Source organism: Giraffa tippelskirchi, chromosome 3 (assembly GCF_054371585.1).
Source record: "Giraffa tippelskirchi isolate mGirTip1 chromosome 3, T2T-mGirTip1v1.2.pri, whole genome shotgun sequence".
Classification (NCBI taxonomy): Eukaryota; Metazoa; Chordata; class Mammalia; order Artiodactyla; family Giraffidae; genus Giraffa; species Giraffa tippelskirchi.
The window spans coordinates 82,989,092-83,004,367 of NC_137277.1; the positions used below are offsets into that span (position 1 = coordinate 82,989,092).

General features: G+C 49.9%; 1 protein-coding gene and 1 long non-coding RNA gene across 2 annotated transcripts in view; one reads left to right on the forward strand and one right to left on the reverse strand.

Annotated features, from left to right (window-relative positions):
- HOXD3 (homeobox D3) overlaps nt 1-13,002 on the reverse strand; it is a 36,040-nt gene extending 23,038 nt beyond the window's left edge. The window contains exon 1 of the mRNA XM_081583185.1: nt 12,838-13,002. The gene's annotated coding sequence lies outside the window, so the exon portion shown is untranslated. The remainder of the gene's footprint in view (nt 1-12,837) is intronic.
- A 64-nt stretch (nt 13,003-13,066) lies between these two features.
- LOC145543028 (uncharacterized) lies at nt 13,067-15,091 on the forward strand. Its single transcript, XR_014080362.1, has 2 exons — nt 13,067-13,218; nt 14,840-15,091. It is a non-coding gene; the product is annotated as an uncharacterized LOC145543028 (long non-coding RNA).
- Nucleotides 15,092-15,276: the final 185 nt, after the last annotated feature.

A 15,276-nucleotide genomic window follows, 5' to 3' on the forward strand; every position in this document is an offset into this window, starting at 1 on the left:
TCCACTCCCCCCACCCTTAGTGTGGCAAAATTGGCTGATTTCTCTGCACTTTGCACACTCCTCACACACTTCCCCCAATCCTTTGGTTCTAGTGCTTTGGCTATATTGGAGGGATTTCCCTGGTGCCAGTTCTAACAAGACCTCTGAAACTGCCCCACACCCAACTCCCTTGTCCCAGGGGGTTCCCCCAACTTCCTTTAATGCCAAGAGCTCCTGGGGACCTTGGATCTAGACTTTATCCAGACAAATTGGGGGAGCCTGCTGGGATGAGTGGGGACCTGCTTGAGGGTACACATTTTCATATTTATTAGACGCTGTGACCTGCATTTCACCTTATTGCTCCACTCCTTCAGACAGGTCAAAGCCAACGAGTTATTGATGAACAAAAGCGTTAAATATTCACCTCCCGCTCAACTGCCCATACAAATGCTTTTGATGTCTCCGGCTTTTTGTGCTGTGTTCAGCAACAGGGTGCCAGTCGTGGGTTTGCAAGCAAGGAGCATCCACAGAGATAAGCACCCAGAGCCAGGGGAGCCACAGAAAGAGGGCAAGACCAGGAGTTCTGGGGACGACGGATTTTCCGGCCTGGAGCTGGGGGGCCTGTTTCACTTGAGACAGCCTGATTCGTAGAGGTGAACTATGTACTGTGTGGATCCTCCACTCCTGGGGGGTAGGCACAGCCCCGAGGGAGTTGATTATGTTGCCCAGCCTGGAGGGCAGAAATCTGGCCCAGAGCCAAGCCCTATCTTCTCCGACCCTAGAAAGAGGACGTCTCACCAGAAAGGGAGGGTGCCTGGTTCCTAACATCTTCACACATTTCGTCTCTCATTAAAATAAAATCATCTCCGTTTTGCATGAGGGAGGGGCCCCTGGTCTTTCCTGGAGTCTCTCCCCACCACCATCATCTTAATGAGACAGCCTTCCTGGAGAGTTCACAGGCCTCCTCAGAAGTGTACCTGTCTTCCGCGGCATAAGCAACTCTGAAAGAGCCAAACTTTTGAGCCCAACACCCCAAGAAAATCTGCCCCCCACCGCACCCCAAACACCCCTCCCCCTTGTCTGCCTGCCACGCTAGCGGCTCTGGTGCAGAAATTCTCGAATTGCAGTTAGAGAGAAGCAGGAGTGAATTAGAAGGGCCGTATCCCTCCCTCCTTCCTGAGCCCGAGTCCCCAGCCCAGGACCCAAATCGCTGAGCCCCGGGCTGAGCCGGGGGAGAGGGTAGGAGGGACTTTCACGTAAAGCTCAGAATTTTCAGCCCTTCTGGCAGCGGGCCAATCCAACACACCCGCAGTCCTAAAGGGTTGCGTTTCCACCTCCCCTTCTTTTTATTTTAAAAAAAAAAAAAACGAGAGAAGGTCGGGGCCAGGATGGACCGGGTTAAGCTGGGCTGGGCGGCGAATGGGGATCGCGTTGCCTGGGTGCTTAGCAGGTTGGTTCGAGCAGAAGGCGATGCTCGGCGCAACTTGTTAATAGGGCAGGCTGCTAATTAGCTGCAAGCTCTTCACAGACGCGCCCGCTATGGCGGAGCTGCACCTGTGCGAGCTGGGGAGGTCTGGGAAGGCCGGGAAGGTCCAAGGAGGCCCAAGGAGACAAGGGCGAGTGCCCGCGGCGCGTTCCCTTAGTTAGGTGACTGGAAACTAGGCCCCAGAAAATCTTCCCGGGAGTCCAGCTTAGATCCTCCAGTTCCAAATCGGGCTCCCCTCGCAAACCCAGGCCTGGGGAGGCAGGGCCGTTCTTCCACCCGCCCACCCGCCCTGGCTCGGCCCTTCTCCCCACACCCGCCCAGTTATCAATACCGCCCCTTCGCGATTCGGAAGAAACCGGGAGGTACTTACAGCGGTGGTGTCTCACGGTCCCGAACCTGTTGCAACGAAAACGGGGTAACTTAAATTCCAAAGGATAATAAAACAGAGATGGATGATACACAGAAAAATGACAAGGCCCAGACACCCCACCAATACCCGGACCTCCCTCCTGCTTCGGATGCCCGCCCCTAGGAACTGCGCCAAGTTCCCCGCGAAGCGGGAGACTGCAGTGCTCAAGGGCAGACCCGCGGTAGGAGAATATGCCCCCCTCACCTCCCTCACGCCAAGCACCCCTTTGGGCAAAACCTTACTTTTTGCCTGGCCCGACTCAGGCGGTCTGTAACAGGGTTTCCCTCGTGGGAAAACGGGAAGCGAGGAGAAAACAGGCCTTTGTGTGTTTCCTTCTGCACAATCGGCTGGGTGGGCGCAGGTCCACTGAGGAGGGGGCAGCTGCTGCATCTGTCCCTTGCCCCAGCTCCCCGTCTGTCTCGAGCTGGAGCAACTCAGCATCCCCTTTCCAATTTCAGATTGGTTTCAAATTCCCCAGCCCCAACAAGTGCCCCCTCAAAACTGTCTTCTTCCCAAGGAGGTACCAGGCAAGGCTGGGACTTGCCGTCCCACTTCTGCTCTAATTCAAAACAAAGAGTAATTTCCAAGGGAAATGAGGACCCAAATGATAGCCAAGGAAGAGGAAAATCGATGGGTTTAAAGGTAAATGGCAATGCTTTAGACTGTTATCCAATTCTATGGCTATGATATCATTTCATCAGCATTTTTGCTGGGGAACCCACAAAGCAATCTTACAAAGCAGTGGTCCTCACAGGGGCTGGTGTCCAGCTTTCAGTCTCCTCTAGTTTTATTCTGGGACAGGGGTCTTCTCTGATAAATCTCAGAGGCAGAGCATCTCCATCCTTACCCTTTCTATCCGTCCACCTAGGCTACCCATTTATTCCATTTCTGAAGCAGAACTTCACTATGAGGTGAGAGACAGAAAGTTCCTCTGGGGAGGTGAGAACCCTCAATTCCTAACTTTCTATGTCTAGAAGGGAGAGGGGATTCCCATCCTACTTCTTGATTTAGGTTAAGCTAAAATTAACTTCCATGGGACTTCTCCCCACACCAGGCAGAAAAGATGGGGCAGAGAAATCCCCCATGCCTGGAGTTGTCCTAGAAAAAGTAATAAGTGACTTACTGGTTTTCCCTCCTAGTGGGCAGGGGAGCTGGGAGCAGACCTGTCTCCTTCTGAACCCGGCGCTAGCTGGAGCCTCTCACTTTCCTATCGCTGCTCCAGGAACCAAGCATCTGCACTTGTATGCTCTTAACCTAATTTATGGTGGGAATTATATTTTGGCTTGTCAACTCTCAAGCCATAAAACAAAGTTTATTGGAATCACGTGCTCATAAATAGCCACTCAGGTCCCATCTCTGCAGAACCATAAATAACCTTCGGCTTTAAACTTTTATTCACTAAATAAAGGTTCACTGCAACTGTTCCCTCACATTTAAATAGTTCCAAATATCTAGGATTCAAGGGGGGAAGTCATATTCATATCAATACCCTGGTCTTTTCAAACAGCATCTTTTCAGGGACTCTCTTTAGAGGGGGAGATAGTGCTATTTGGAAAAGGCTGGTTGGTGGGCATGTTTATGATTCTTTGGCTGCATCTACTGTGAGTACCATCAACTCCTTTATTTCAATCATTTTCTAGCTCTAGATGTGGTAAATAAAGAGGAAAGCCAAAGGTCATTTCTATTGGCTTATACCAGAAGTTATTTCAGATTTTGTTTTAGCTTCAATAAGAAAAGAGTGGTTGAAGGCTGGGTGGGCTTGGGGGTTGGGGTGGCAGTTGGATTTAACACTTGGCTCTGTATTGTTGTGAATGGGCTCAGCAAAAGTTGAAGGTAGCCACATGCCTAGAGGTTTCTGTAATTTGCTTAGATCTGGAAGGGAAGCCTTTGCAAGTGACCAAACTGCTTAAAACAGCAAGACTTGGGGTTTGGTGACGTGAGAAAGTAGAGAATAGCCTCATCGGGCATCTTTGGCAACTGAAGCTCTAAAGAAGGTTATAAAACAATAAAACAGCCCTGGTGTGAAGGGGACAGGGTGTGAGGAAGCAAATGAGGCTCTTAAGGAACCCAAGCCCAGGAAGTCAGATGTCCCCAGTCCCACAGTGCCCCAACCACAGGGCCTGGGGTCCAAATCTGGGTAAGATCCTATCTCTCCCCACTCTTAACCCTCCGCACCGCTACCCCCCCATTGCCACTCCCACCAGAGGGAGAGCCTAAGAGAGGAGGAGGCAGCGTGCTCTCCTGCTGAGAAAACCAAGAAAAGAGCTTGGGCCTGAGCACTGCCCCATTGGAGAGTGTGACTCTGTCCTTGGGGTAGGCGGGGGTGGGAAAGACACCCCCAGCTCCCACCAAAGGGAGTGAATGAAAAGAGAATTGACACCGCCCCCCAACATCCTTCCACAGCCCGCCAGAGTTGCTTCCAAATAGTGTGAAAACATGTGATTTTGACTATTCCGATTAAAAGAATGGATGTTCTCTGTAACTTTGTAGAGCACATATACATCTAAGATTTCTAAATAAAATTCAGTTGTGAAAGTTCTCATCAGCAAGTCCTATCAAACCCATGAGAGACTCCTTTCTACTAAAATCTCTTTGCGTTCTAATTTCCACCCATTCTCTGTGCATTTCTAAACCCATTTCCTAATTTCATAATCATTGGATAGAAAGCAGGGAGCTATTAGTCCAGATTGTATGGCATTTATTTCTCTTCCCCAACCCCCACCCCATTAGCCCACTTAGAAGTATCTTTTTCTTTTACAGTTGGTAGCATCTGTTGTTAAAATATGAGTAAAGATCAATCCTTTAAAAACTGTTTTCTGACTCTATTAGCACTAGGTGAGCAGCTTCAAAACAAGTCCTTGTTAATCCATTTAAAAAAAAAGTTTGTCCATAAAATTGTTCTATGCATCTGTGTCTCTTAGGTGGGACGTTCTGGGAGAATAGCATTGAAACATGTATATTATCATATGTGAAACAGAACACCATTCCATGTTCGATGCATGAGACAAAGGCTCAGGGCCGGGGCAATGGGATGACCCAGAGGGATGGGATGGGGAGGGAGGTGGGTGGGGGGTCCAGGAAGGGGAACACATGTAAACTCATGCCTGATTCATGTCAATGTATGGCAAAAACTATTACAATATTGTAAAGTAATTAGCCCCCAACTAAAATAAATAAATTTATTAAAAAAAATAGTTTGAGGGGTTGGGAAAGCCTTCTTTATTTTTCCTTAGGTTAATAAAACAGAGTTAACGAAAGGATATCTGACATTCTAGGGAGTTGTGATGAGCTTTTTATGGGAGGAGGGTGGTGTCAAGAGAAGACCAGACTGAGGAGATGGTGTTTGAAACAATGCCTGGCACCTAATCTGGGCTCAAGAGACATGTTTTTTTTTTTTTTTTTTTTTTTTTAATAAATTTATTTATTTTAGTTGGGGGCTAATTACTTTACAATATTGTAATAGTTTTTGCCATACATTGACATGAATCAGCCATGGGTTTACATGTGTTCCCCTTCCCGGACCCCCCACCCACCTCCCTCCCCATCCCATCCTTCTGGATCATCCCATTGTCCCGGCCCTGAGCCCTTGTCACATGCATCGAACATGGAATGGTGCTCTGTTTCACATATGACAAGGAGACATGTTTTGAATGAATGATAATGAAAGATGATGACTGGGGCTTGCCCACAGTCTTCACTGTGGCTTACCTAAGAAGAATAAAATTATACAGCCTACTCTGTATATTTAGGTGATAACAGGAAAGTAACTAGCTCTGCTGAGGGGAAAGGAGGAAAGAAAGAAAGACATTGAGGCACATAACTTCAATTACTTTCTAATCTTAGGATAGCCAGACAACATGGTTAAGGAGAGTGTACACCTTCCTCCAATCTTTCCTTGGCCCCTGCCCCCAATTTTGGGCTTTTTTAGATGAATGACAGAGTGGAATGGGGAAGAGCAAACTCTGTCTAGTAAGAAGGATGAGCACCAGGGAGAAGAGCAGACTAGCTTGGGCCAATCTGTTGGGGCTTTTCCAAGGACTGTCAATGGTGGTGGTGGTAAGTCATGAAGACGAGGTGGGGGAGAAGATGTAGAAGCCTTCTTAGAAACCTGCTGCTGGGTACAGTGAGATTCTGAGCACTGTCTTCCCCATCTGACTGGAAAGAGCCAGTTCTGGGAGTTTCCGCTCAGAGAGCTCCCATGAGCTAGAGTCCCCCACAGGGCTCTCCCATCCCAGATGCCAGAGCCACTCCCAGAAAGGAGGAGAAAGTGAAGGGGCCCCAAGAGGCATCAGCTGCACTCCAAATGTAACGAGGTCCACTCTCTGCCTGCCCTAGAGACACTTGCTATGTGGCCTAGGAAAGGATATTCTGACCTTGACTTGCAAGAGGCCTCTTGCCCAGAGGTGGTATTGAACTCTTCTCTTACACTATCTCCACAACCAGGATAAGTGGGAATGAGATTTCAGATGAAAGTCCTAGGCCAGAGGTAGGAAGGAAACTGCCAGGCCTGGCACTTAGGGACACAGACTGTGGAAGAGCCAGAGAAGGGCTGAACAGGGAGTCCCAAGCAGAAGAGAAACATAATTTCATATTCCTGACACTATACTCTATTGCTGAAAGAGGAATACTTCTCCTGCTACCCCCACCCCCTCCCCCTACAGTGGGGTCTGCTCACTGGAATTCTGCCTTGGTGTCTTCTGGGAAGGAGAGGTAACCCCAGAGGTAACAATTTCAATAGTGAGATATGGCATTCAAAAGAACAGGCTCTGGGGCAGGACCTCTAATGAGGGGCCAGACCTGGAAAAAGCTCCAGTGGGTCCAAGAAAAGCAGGATGTGGGGTAGCCATCTAAGCCCATTGAGAACCAAGAACAGAGGTTAGATGGATCAGGAGATGGGGGTGACTGGGCAACTGCAGCACTGCTCAATTTCATGGGCCAAACTCTGCCAGACATGGTTTATAACAGGAGAGACTAGGTGTGTTTGGACAGAAAATCCAACCCAGGTGGACTCCTGGTTAAGCAGGAGAAGCAGCTTGGCCAAGGGTTGCAGAGGCCCTCTTAGGAAAAGTCTGTAGTCAGAAGTCCTGGAGGCCAGGGGTAAGGGGTAAAACCTGGCTGCATGGGAGGAGTGTACATATGTGTGGGTTACAGCCTGAGATAGTATTTATATAATTCTTTTTAAAAGATATAAAGAATCTCAAAAAATAGAAGGGCTGATGGAGATGTGAGGGGGACAGACCTCTTTAAGACACACCTTGACATCACCATGGCCCAAGGTGGGAGCTGTGGCTCAGCCATGGCCCTGGAGCCCAGATCTTGGAACACAAGCAGATTAAGGGTGTGGAGCACTCCTTGCCTCCTTTGTGTTGCCCACTGGCCTTTTGCTTTTCCACTCTGTCTCAGCTTTCAAGATACTGAAAAAAGGGTACTTGCCTTGGGGCTGTAAAAGAGGCTGTGACTGATGGGTGGTGGTAAGGAAGGTAGCTCCAGAAGGTGGCCAGTAGGGCCTGCTCTCTGGTAAGCCTGAGCCTTCTGTAGGAGTCACAGATGTGCCTGTGTGGGTGTGAGGCTTCTGCTACCTGATATCTACCCACTGAGGAGCTAGGGGCATCTTCCTCTTGGATATGGCCCTGAAGTCTACCTGTAGGCAGATGCCAGACAGTGAGACCCAAGGAAGCAGGGCCTATGAGACCCACTACAGCAACAGGGTAAGTCCCAGATCCATGTTCTCCTGTGACCAAGCCTAGGCCTGTCTTCTCTGTACAATTCAGGGACTGGATGCATGAACCAGGTCTCTCTCAGCTCTAAAAGTCTAGGCCTGATTATTAAACAGAAAAAGGATACCGATGATAAGAAACACCTATTGAATGCTTGTTATTCAATATGTGATTGAAACAGGTATTGAATGTTTGGCTTGTGCCAAAAGCCCATTTTAAGTGCCTAATCAGTGAGTTAATATGTCTAAAATAGAATAGTGATGGGCACATAGTAGTGCTATGTAAGTAAAAATCCTCATAACAATCCTTGAAGGTACTCTAATTATCCCTGCTTTCCACATGAGGAAACAAGCCCAGAGACTTTGCCCTACTTGCCTGAGCTCACACAACAGTTAAGTGGAAAAAATTTGAAAGAAGGCAGTCTGTACCTAGAACCTACTCACCTCTTTGAAAAAAATCTCTGAGTTAGCAAACGGTCAATTTCCCCTTCCCAATATGGTAGCAACTAGTCAGCTTATGGGGTAGTGACATTAGAAAACCTGATGAAGGAGGAAGCTCCCTTAACTAGGGGGCGGGGCATTGCTAAATGGTAGAGAGAACTTGGCCCCTGTAATCACAGAATCATAGAAGATACAGGAAAGACCCTCGACCAGTACTCAAACATAAGCATACATCTTAACTGCCATGGTGGAGAGGGTTCATAAACTGCAGGTTCTAGACATCCTGATTCAGTAAATCTGGCTTGAAACAAAGGAACCTGCATTATAAAGAAGAGGCTTGAATGCAGGTCTTCATGAAGAATCACTGCTCTAATGTAGGGAAATGAGGGAGGCAAAGGACTGTGTTGCCAGGAGACAACAAGGAACAGTGGGGTTGGATCAGAGCCAGTTGGGGATGTCACTGCTGATGCAAGAAACACCCCCATGGAGCGCACCAAAGGCCTGAAATGGATGCAATGGGTAAAGAAGAGTGTGGGGGTGGTGTGGAAAAGGGGAGAGATGAGCAACTGCGGGGTTTTCAAGCCGCACGCAAGAGTCACCCTGGATCTCGGAGCCTCGAGGGAGTCGCGGGGCCAAGGCCTTGTTCTAAGTGAGCCTGGGCGAGCGCATCAGCTTGAGGCAGGCTGCGCTGAACGCTCGGCTTTTCAAGGCTGCCGGTTCTAGGTACCAGGAATTGCAGGAAAGGAAAGAGACAAGAACAGCAGCCCAAATGAAGGGGCTGGTAGGGACTGGGCGTGGCTTGCCCCACCACCAGACCCTCTTTTCCCGCTCTTCAGAGCCCAAAGCGCAGAAATCGCGCCCCCTCCGGGAAGGCGGAGGAAGTGAGGTGGCCCGCCACCCCGGAACCTGCCTTCAGGTTCCCGGGCCTCTGGGCTGCCTCTGCTGCCAGTCTCGGGAAGCCGCCCCTGGGGGTGGGCGCCGCATCGCCAACTATCCTCGTTGGCGGAAAACACTTTGTGAGCTGGGGTGGAGGGCGGGGAGAAGGAGGGGCGGGGTCAGTGTCCCTCCCACGCTCCCGCCCGCGAGCGCCCGGGGCATCTCCCGCGCCTCAGTAGCCGACAGGACGCTTGTCCTACAGCGCCTCCTCCTGGACAAGGTGCCAGACAGCAGAGCAGGGGGACTGCTCCAGCCCCGGAAACTCAAGGCCCCGGTTTCTTAGCGCGGGCAGAGGTCTTCCCGAGCTAGAGGCTTTGAGCATGTCCTCCCTTCCCCTGGGGGCGGCCAGAAGGAGTCGAGAGGGCCCTGAGGCCGCCCACCCCCACCCCCACTCCCACCCCTAGCACTGACAACAGGCTCACAGCCCAGGAGTGTGCATCCTCCGTTAATTAGGCGAGCCCAGGCGGGAAAACCCTACAGTTCGTGCGTTTATTTATTTATTATTTGTTTGACCGCTTTCTGCTGAGCCACCGGTCCCCACAGAGCCCTCGAACGTGCTGCGCTGGCGTAACAAGATCCGGGAATGGTCCGGTTGAAGAACTGGCCTGAAGTTTGGCGGTTTGAACAGGCGCCAGGAGGAAAGGCCTTTTCCCAAAGCAGAAGCACCAGGCTGAAAAAAATCTATACACTTTCCTGAGGATTATATACATATATATATAATCTTCTTTTAAGGTGTTAAAAAATGTATGTATGTTTATTTTAACACCATGAAAGAAAGATTTGGTTTTCTTCTGGTCACTAGCTCGTATTTGCAGACTGTTTCTGAAGTACAGATTTAAATTGGGGTGAGGTGGTGAGTCAAGATGATTGAAAATAACGTGGTCAAGGGCAAGATGTTTGACTATATTTAGATTGAAGACTGGAATAAAGGAAAGATGAGGAGCGAATCCTGAGGGAGGGAGGCGTGGAGAGATCGGGTTTTATCTCCCAGCTCTGAGTCCACTCGCCCCCTCCCCCCATTCGCGCTTTGCTGGTTGGATCCCCAGGCTGGGTTATTTCATTGCACATGCGCCGGACGCTGGGCGAACGGGCTAGGCAGGCACAACCCCGCACTGAGTTGTGCGCAGCGCTGGGCGGTGTGCAACACCGCACATTGCTGCAGCGCCTAACTGCAGAGGAGCCTGAACGCCGCATCTTAGAGGCACAGGAAACATACTTTTTCAGGAAAACCTGTTAAAAGCTTCAAGCGTCTTTTCTGATCTGCAAGCCCTGTTCCGCCAAACCAACAAAATCGCCATGTTTCCAGTAAACCCTCAAGGTTGTCCTTTGGATCAGCAGTTTCATATCCAGTGCACGCCTTCTCCTCAGTCGTTAATCAAGGCTTGTGGGGGAGGGTGAGGGGGAGAAGGAACCACCCTACGTCCCGAGAGTACGACTTCTCCCTCATTCTGCACAACTATGAAGTCCAAGAGACCAGTTCCTAGAAAGAGGGTATCTTTTCGCATTAATTTCGGAAAATTGGCCCTAAATTGGACTTAAATCGGAATTCCGAGTTCTTGGTGGCTTCTCCCCAGCTTCCGGTGCCCCCGCGTGCCCTGCCCGGCGGTCGCACTGCGGCAAGGCCGTAAATACCTCTAGCAGCTGCCTGCCAGCCCAGAGTGAAATACTGTCTTTGTTCCGATTTCCCCTGCTTCTCGAGCTCAGAAAACAGAATTCTGGCGAGATATATTTATTTGGAGGAGCATCTGACAGGAAAATACGTTCGGGTTTCAACCCTGGTGCTTGGCCACGTTTATCACAACGAGCTTCGCCCTTTTTCCTGGTCCTCCGGGAGAGCGCAAGCCCAGCTCACTGCCTGACCTTAGACACTAAGGCCCGGACGTGCCATTGGTTCCCTGATCTATACACGGTTAGAGGTTCGGTTCGAGGACTCTGGGAGTTACACTCCCCCACTTGTGAGCTCTTTGGGTCCAAGTATTTTTTAAATTTCGTTTAAGTTTTTAAAAATTGGGTTAACAGGGACAGTGGGGGCATTTCCGGTAATGGCAAAAGCGTTGACTAGTCTCCTCTTGTACTAAATGGCCTGAATTCAAATGTGACTGGCAGCGTATTTATTCCCTTAGATGCAATTGACCATTTAAGCTGTTAATGCTACTACGGAACTTAGGAAGAACCCCGTAGTCCTCCGTATCTGCCCACGACATCACCTTCTGCTGTGCAATTGGACCTGCAGACCGCCCAGGTTCCTAGTCACTTGGGCACACTCAGTCATCGAACCCAGGGAAAGGCTACTGAAGCTCGGAACACAGGGGCTTGGCCATCATGGCCACAACTCGTCCCCAACCCCACCGCAGCTCCAGGCAATTTAGGGACTCCTCCTGGAGTTGCCAGGGGAGGGCCTTGGGAGCCCCAGTCCAGAGGCCTGTTTTTCAGTAGGCAATACTCGATACCAATATGAAAGAATGATCTCAGCAGTACTCTAACAGAGATATTTACAAAATACAGACATTCCGGACTTAAAAATCAGTTTCTCATTTGTGAGTGATCATAATTAGTGATCAGCGACAATTCTGCGCTCGTCAACTGGCCACAAATCGTGGCCCTCCATTTTGAAAGGAGCGTAATTCCGTCGTTACTTACTAAAAATACCTTTCTATAAAAATGTCATTTATTGTTCAGAAATGCGTTTAAGGCCAGCATGGTCACAGTGGGATATTTGGGAGAACATTGAGTTAGGTTTTTCCGCTGGTTCCTGAAAAAACAATACTCCGCCACGCGCAGGTCAACCCCATGCGCAATGCGGCAGATTGTCCTAAGGTTTTAATATTTCACGTGTCCATGAGGGAAGAGGCAATGGGATTTGAGAACTGCATCCTCAAGTGCCCTTCAAAATCCGCAGGAGAAAATAGCATTTCTTTCTGCAAATAATTTTCTTTCGATTCATAGATGTTTTGGTTCAGTGGTTTTGAAGTAGAGTTGGAAACATTGCTATGCTATTCATTTGTAGGCAACACATACACACACCACAACAGTATATTTAGAGAGCAAAATGTCTACTCTTTTCCTACTCTGACAAATAAGAAACACACGCGATGCTTGAGCTTATTAAGCATGCTTCGAATTTCTGAAATGTCTCTTGGTTTTTTCCCAAGACCTGCACCAGGTTTTCTGATCCTCTGCTCTACTACCACCTCTCAAAACATGCATCCATTTTGTGGCATACAACAACCCAGATTCACCTGACAGATGTGTGCGGAACCTTTCTGGAGTTGTTACGAAAATAATCTGAGAGCTAGAGAAACAGTTAATATTTAAAATTCCATCTCATAAACAAGGCCCAATAAACCAAAAACTCTGAAAATCAGCACCGCTCACCAAAGCCTAGATGAACAAACGTACCACCACCCTGGATACACAGAATCCACCCCACCCCCACCCCCAAGCTCCAATCCTCAGAAACACCTGTTAGCCTCCCAGGTACCTCTGACCACAGACCAACCGCGAAATACTGCTCTAGACTTCAGAGTGCCTGTAGTGACCCCCAGCAAAGCTGACAGCTCCAGAAACCATCTGCACAGTCTTCCCAGGGCGGGGATCCAGAGGCTCTCGATCTATGCCGCTATCCACCTCTCATAATCTCGAGAGGAAATGGAGCTTCCCTTCGATTTCTGAGCTCAGTCGACCCCACCCAGGGCCCCAGGGGACGCCCGCTCAGAAACTGAGGCAGGGGACGCAGACAGGCACTCCCAGGCCCCGGGGAAGTTGGGCGGGGGGGGGCGTCGGGCCAGGCTCCTCGAGCTAACCGAATGGGTGGGCGCCTCAAGCTTCTCGGTGGCAGAGCTGGGAGCCCGGGGCGGGGGCCGCTCTTACCGGAGGTGCAGAGCTGGAGGCGGCGGTCGGCCCCGGCGGCTGCTGTAATCCACTAGGCGCTGCCCGGTTACTCGCGCTCTGCGCGGCAGGGACCCGCTCATATTGGAGCAGGAGCCGCGTCGGAACGACGCGACTCGGCCACCCGGGTGCCCGCCGGCGGCTCCCGGCGGGCGGTGCCGGCGCCAGTGGGGGCCTCGGCGCCCTGGGCTCCTTCCGGGCTCTCCCGCCCGCCGGGCTCCCCGCCGGCTCCGGAGGCGGCAGCGGAGCGGCCCGGGGCGAAGCGGCCGTGGGGCCAAATTCGGCACCGGGCGCGAGCCGAGGCCGCCGCGGACCCCGCAATCCCGCAGCCGGCGACTGGAGCCCACCTCTGCGGAGACAAAGGTTAGAAAAAGAGGGGGTGAGGCTCCAGAAAGGCAGAATGCGGGGGGAAATTCGCCTGGGAAATCAGGAAAAAGGCCGTGAAGGCGAGCGGAGCCTGCACATGACCAGCCGCAGCCAATGACGACCGCAAATAGGTCATAAAAAGGTCTATTACCAAGTTGTAAATTTTCTTCAAACAAAAAGGAATTTACTGCAATTCCTTGCGGATTTTGCACATACAGCTCGCAAGCGCCATGTTTTTTCCTCTCTCTCTCTCCTCTCCCCTCTTCTCCCTCCGTTTTTCTGCTCTCCTTCCTCCCCCTCCTCCTCCTCTTTCCTCTCTCCTCTTTCTCCCTCTGTGTCCCTCTCCACCGCTCGCTCTGCCTTTCTAGACTTCACGGTTCCTTTCTCTAGGAATTCTTTTCCTTTTATTTTTTATTTTGGTTCTTTGGCTTGAAACCCCTGCTCCTTGGGCGCTGTGTTTCAGAGAGAATGAATGCCGAGCTCGCTTGGGGAGGTGATCCTGTCAGTCACCCCTCCAACTCTCCCCTCACTTGGCTTCTCCTCCCCTCCCCTCACCAAAAGGCCTTTCTGAAAGATTAGCCAAGCGCTTTCGGTTTTTGCCCCTCTCATTTTCAGGCAAGCCACCCAATCTGACCTTGTGCAGAAAACCGGGGCTCTGCAGGCCAAGAAAATGTGTGCTCTCCCCAACCCAACTCTTTCCAACATAAATCGGGGTCCCTCCTGTTTCTTGGGGTTTCTGCAGTAGGAGAGTCGCCAACCAGCTCAAAGGCTGAAAATGGTTTTAGGTACTTGTCAACTTCTCCAAAATAACAGTTTGAGCTCCCAGTACCTATACTTAATCTAGACAGAAACATCCCCCTGGGACAGTCCTGGGTTAGAGAAGAGTCACTCTTTTTTAGCACCCTCTGAAAATCCTCGTTTAAGTCTCCCCTAAGTGCAATTCGCATTTCTATGGGATTAATTCTAGCCGCCTCCTCCCTTGCCCCCTCAAAATGGTTGTCCATTGAAGAGCCTGTTCAATGCAATATTGAAGAGGAGAGGGACTCCATTTGTTCAGGAAAAAAGCAACTCCCTGGTATCAGGCTTGAAAAAAAAAATAGTTCATTTTCTTCAAAGGCAGGAGTCCCATTCCTTTTGCTCTTCTCATGGAAGCTGCTTCAGGGAACCCCAGCTGAAGGTAAACATCCTTGGCTAGCTCCCCTCATCATTAATGCGTGGGCATGGCCATCCAGGCTTCAAACCTGCCTGTAAGAGGTAACCTCTCCTCACCCCTACCCCATCCTTTCAAGGACACTGCTTTGGACTTCTAGTAATACATTTATAAATATGTGCGTTTTCAATGTGTAAGTTCTCTATTAACATCCTCATACCCAGTAAGTACCTAAGTGGTCATACACTTAAGTAGGAAGCACACAGCACCCTCTGGAGCAGGCTATTTGTATCCCTTGAAAAAGTTCTGATGACCTTGGATGTTTCTGATTAAAGTGCTTCTGTTGCTATATATCAGCAAAAGTCATATTCCTTCTAGAAAAAGTCAGTGAGCTCCAACTTTGCTGGAGGTACCCAGAGCAGCAGCCAGGTTCATTAAAATGTTCGCTCTTCCCCTGTTCACCACCAGATGCGTGAGGATTCAGCAAACAGTGGGAAAGCAGAGGACACAAGTTTGGATGTGAAATTGTAACACCTTCTGCAGTGAAGAATAATTACACAAAATCGAGCATGTTGTTGGACCTTCCCAAACAGTAACACTTTATGCTGGTCTATCATGTCTATACATTCAGAACATTGTTTAGTTCTGAAACATTCTGAGAAATAACCTCAATTGTCAATTTTCCTCTACCCAAATAAAGGCAGAGTTTATGACCCTCCATTTCAGCTGGTGGAAGGAGGGCTGGGAAAAGACTGCACTTTTGAAAAGGCAGCCATATTTGTTACTTTTTCCCCTGTGCAGAGATAAGCCGTGTGCTGGGCTTTGTGGAACCTCACAAAATGGCAGCCCCTGAACTGACTTTTCTCTAGGAACCTTTGAGACTCACACCTTCTTTTGTGTGTTTC